Raw genomic sequence first — 5274 nt, forward strand, 5'->3', positions numbered from 1 at the left:
TGCAAATTTCATGATTTCCTTGTTTTTAATTGCTGAGTAGTATTCCATTATGGAAATGTACCACAATTTCTATATCCATTCCTCAAATGAGGAACATCTAGGTTGTTTCCAGATTCTGGCTATTACAAATAAAGCTGCTATAAACATGGTTGAGCAAATGTCCTTGTTGTATACTTGAACATCTTTTGGGTATATGCCTAGGAGTGGTATAGCTGGAACTTGAGGTAGCACTATTCCTAATTGTCTGAGAAAGCTCCAGACTGATTTCCATAGTGGTTTTATAAGTTCACATTTCCACCAGCAATGGAGTAGGGTTCCTCTTTCTCCACAACCTCTCCAGCATGTGTTGTCACTTGAGTTTTTTATATCTCTCTCTCTCATCTGTTTTTCTCTTTCACGCACACACACACACACACACACACACACACACACACACAATGTCCTCTCCTTATCCTCTTCATCTAGAAGCTTGGATACTGAAAAGCTTACAATTATCTTCCACATTATGGTTTAATGCATCATAGAAGAAACGTTTCCATATTATCACTCCTTATTCTGATTTTAGTCTCTCTTGTGCAAATTTGAAGCAAACTATTGCTTTATTGTCTTTTCTGTCACATCCATGGTACTGTATAGTTTTTCTCTCTCTCCTCCCCTTTCCCTGTCTCTTTATCCCACCTAAATTCTTGCCTTCCTCTCAGCTGTTTCTTATTTTAATCTCTCGTATTTGCATGCTTTTCTTCAGTATTTTCAGGCATTTTTGTTGGAATCAGAAAAAAAAATGTTTCAGTTTAGTTCTCTGTCTCCTGGAGAATGTTTATAATGAACACTTTCTCATTGTCTTTTCAAAGTTCAGAACACCTTCTGTGATGCCATGTGGAAGCATTTTGTGGTAATATGTCCACGTTTCATGAGATTTGCCTTAGCTCTCTGCCACCCTCTCATTCACATTAATGTCTTTTTAGACTTTAAGCAGAAAACTTATTGGCTCTCTACTTCATTCCATACATCTGAGGCAATTTCTGTATGGTGACGGCCTCTACCAAAGATTAGTTTGGGGCCCAGTTTTTTGTTTGTTTGTTTGTTTGTTTGTTTATATGTATGGCTCCTACACGATACCAGATGTATGGCAACTCTTGCCAAATCTGCTGCTGATGGCACAGAATGGAGAAAACAGACGTGTCTGGAAGAAGCTTTCTGCTTGAGCTTGTAAATCCCCTATCCCACACCTTCATGTGATGTTGGGCCACACCTGTCCCTGAGGACCCAAGAGGATACATTTTCCATTCTGAGAAACGCCAGCTGGATGTGCCCAGGCTCCTAATGATTCACACACAGGTTTCTGGGGGTATCAGGCAGTCCCAAGTCTTCCTTGCCTTGTTTCATTTGCATTTAATTTAATGTTTCATTTACTTTAAAATGTTCCATTTAAAGTTTGCTGCATCAAACATTAAAGGAGGGAAGCAATCGTCCCAGCTGTTTAACAACGCCATCCGTTACTTTTTGCAAACAATGTCTTCTTTTAGATGCATCTTCAGTGACTTTTGTGAGGGACAAACGTAGGTGGCTCATGTTGCACAAATCACCAGTTCTTGTTGTCCAGAAGTGACCAGCATCTAGACATTTTAAAACCAGGTCATGAGACAGAAGTTTCCAAATTTTCTAAACAGGTCAGTCTTGAAGGAAGAAAAGCAAAAGGTAGAACATCGTGGCACATTTTACCTGCATCCTGTCTCATATAGTACATGTGACATTTTGGTGAGCCATCTTGTTTAGTCTGCTTTTAGCTCAGTTTTCAGGTGACTCACGTCAAAACCTCACACTGCAAAATGGCCTGGCTAAGCAGGGAGCAATGACGCATCCTGGAATCTTGTAAAGATGATTCATGACTACAATCATGCAGGCACTATTTTTTGAGTGTTATTTGAAGCTAATTTGATGCTGTTTTCCTTTCTTTCTTTTTTTCTTTCTTTCTTTCTTTCTTTCTTTCTTTCCTTCCTTCCTTCCTTCCTTCTTTCTTTCCTTCCTCAGATGAGTACATGGAGCTTTGAATGAAGGTCTTAATGCTGAAAAAGAATCTAACTGTAGGTGTGTTGTGGTTTCCTTTCTGTTGCTGACAAAAGCTACATGGGAAGCAAAGGGGTTTATTTGCCTTACAGTTTCAAGTTAAGATCCATTGGTTTGGGACAGTCAAGCAGCTGGTCACATCACGTTCACATCAAGCTCAAAGAGAGAGCAAACACAGGTTTGCTTGCTTGCTTGCTGTCATCTAGCTTCAATCTAATATGGCTTAGACATCCTCTGGACAGGGATGTCCAGAGAATGGAGTCTCTCACAATGAGCTGGATCTTTGTACATCAGTGAACAAGCAAGACAATCTCCCACAGACCAGGTTGATCTAGGTATTTCATCATGAAGACTCTCCACGGTGATGCTGTGCTGAGGCATTGTGTGGTAAGACATGTGTGTGACATGAAATTCCCCTTAGCTCTCTTTGTCCCTCTCACTCTTATCAACATTGTTGTTAATTTTTTTTTTCATTTCAGACTTTAGACAGAAAGCTTGGAGGTTCTAAGCTCCATTCCTTATATACATGGTGATTCCTGAGGCTGTTTCTGTCTGCAATTATCATTAACAAGCAAAAGAGGACAATCAATTATTTGTCTAAACAGATAAAAACATCTGCCACCTGCTCTCTGATCTCCTCCCCCTGAGGGAAGAGCAGCCTTACCAGGCCACAGAAGATGACAATGCAACCACTCCTGATGAGATCTGATAGACTAAGATCAGAAGGAAGGAGAGGAGGACCTCCCCTATCAGTGGACTTGGGGAGGGGCATGTGTGAAGAAGGGGGAAGGAGGGTGGGATGGGGAGGGGAGGAGGAAGGGGCTTATGGGGGGATACAAAATGAATAAAGTGTAATTAAAAAAATAATCCGCCACCAAGCCTAATGACTTGAGTTTAGTCCCTAGGCCACACATGGCAGGGGAGAACTGACTCCCACAAGTTGTGCTCTGATTTCCACATGCATACTGTAGTATACATATGTGCTGCATGCATGCACATGTATGAGCACACACAAACACACACAAAAATTAAAGCTTGAAATCCATCTATATCAGTATATTCATGCTTGCACTATCATATCACAATTGAATTAAACATCTTTCCTAAAGCTAAAAATCTTAAAATATGTGTGTTCTCAGGTTGATTGGAATTTGATGAACAGTATTTACTGCTTAGTAAGTAGAGGAACTGGACCATTTATCTCAAAGCCTTCCTGGATGTAAGAATATTTCCTAGGGGTTTTCTCTTCTCGGTAAGTGGCCACATATCTGACTGGTAGATAAAGAATAAAGCCTTGGAGACACAAGGGTAAGCAGCCATGTTAGATTTCCCTGAGATGATGAGTTTGCAGCAAAAACAGGAGGCACCACTACAACCTGGCACCGTGCCCCCCCACACACACACACAAAACACGTAGAATTTAACTGAGAATAGAGGAGGCAAGTTGAGAGTCAAAGATTCATACCTGTGAAGGGACAGAAAGGAATAATTCACTCAAAACTTTTAAGATGAGAGCAAGGCCTGCTGTGTTATATGTGTCACAGCAGGTGGCAGTGAGGAGAGAGACCATGTCTGTGCTCAGTGTTCTGACCTGTGGACATCCAATCAGTTGCCTAACATTCCCTGAAAACAGCTAGCCTGGGGTGAGCACACTCTGTAGCCAGGGGGCTCAGACAGAGAGGTAGCTTGAGGTGACACCAGTTGGTGCCACACAGGCTTGTGGGGCAGTCCATGCCCAAGATGACCAAAGACTGGCACCATAAAGCACAAGCAGGACATTGCACTCCTGAGACCACTCCTGAGGTGGCTCCAGACACTCAGAGACCCCAGGTGCCATGAAGAGGAGCAAGTAAGTGCTGGAGAAATGGAAGAGAAACAGAAGGATGTGGGCACAATGGAGAGAGACAGAACTGGAGACTCAAGGGTAGTGAGGAACAACCTGATGTGAGTAGCCAGTGATACCACCTAGCAACATGGTGAGGTCCCAGCCTGTGCCGCTACGGGGGGCTATATCTGGGTCTGTAGTTCCAGGGTTTGCTGCCACCAAAGCAAGGATGTCCCTGGTCGGGGCTGCCTCACAGGGACACCTTGATAGGTCTGAATATTGTACAGAATTGGCCATACCCCTCACCTGGGCATTGTGGGAGAGCAAGCCATGGGTTATGAAAGCAGGAGAGCTGACCCCATCCCTAGTCAGCTTCAGTACAGGAGAATGGACTCCCACACATTGCAGGGGTTACAGGTGAGCTGGCCCTGTGTGTGGTGACAAGAGTGAGGAAGAGGTGGCCAGCACTACCCCCCTCTTGTCCCTTGCTGCCTGTGGCAGGCTGGAGAGCTAGGTCATCAGTGTGGGAAAGCCGGTCCTAGGTCATCAGCGTGGGAGAGCTAGTCTTGCCCCTCACCTGCTGCTGTGCTTGAGACAGCAGTCCCTTCACCTAGCAGGGAGCTGGCACTGAGTGTGGGACTTGTGGGTGAGCCCATGTGAGTGTGGGAGAGCCTGCCCTGCCTCTTGCCCTCACCACCTGCAGCAGGAGGGAGAGTTGGCCCCAATGGAGTAATGAGAGTAGAAGAGCTGGCCCTGCCCCTCACCAGCTGCAGCACTCAGAAGAGCAGGCCCTACACCTCACATGGGCAGCAGAGTAGCGCTGGCTCTGGTAGCATTGGTGCCGATAAGCTGGCACCAAGGGCAAGATAGTGGGAGAGCTGGCAGGCTGACCAGTTCAGATACCAGATACCTGTCAGGCCCAGATTCAGGGCTTTGATTTTGCCCATCTCAGCATCTACCCCATCAATAAACTGTTGGAGTAGATGAAGGGGTTAATCTACAGATCAAAAACTACAGGATGTCCATGACACAGGGCAACAACAAAATCCAACAGGAGTCCAGTGAGCTTCCAGTATCGACAGAGTAGCAGAAGCCAGAGGCCTCATAGCAGACTAACAGGTCATTGCGGTGAGCATTTGCAAGCAAAGAAGTGTGGACAATAGGGTACACTGTGGAACATACTGTGACACACTACAGCTTCCATAACACCTTTGGCTGGGACAACTCAGCTCTGATCCATGAGCCTCACTCATAGCAAACCAGATGGGTGAATCTTCATGACAATCACAGAAGAGCAAGAAAGTGAGAAATTTAGCCATTCACACCTCTGCTTGAGCCACATTTGCCAACACTCGAGTTTGTGTTAGGCAGGTCCTATGTTC

The 5274-nt window shown here is 44.8% G+C and overlaps 1 pseudogene; it reads left to right on the forward strand.

The window, feature by feature from the left end:
• The first annotated feature begins 3587 nt into the window (after positions 1 to 3587).
• On the forward strand, positions 3588 to 3688 carry LOC129682594 (small nucleolar RNA SNORA17; annotated as a pseudogene).
• Positions 3689 to 5274: the final 1586 nt, after the last annotated feature.

The sequence above is a fragment of the Psammomys obesus genome, unplaced genomic scaffold (assembly GCF_907164565.1).
Source record: "Psammomys obesus unplaced genomic scaffold, mPsaObe1.curated_primary_1811, whole genome shotgun sequence".
NCBI lineage: Eukaryota > Metazoa > Chordata > Mammalia > Rodentia > Muridae > Psammomys > Psammomys obesus.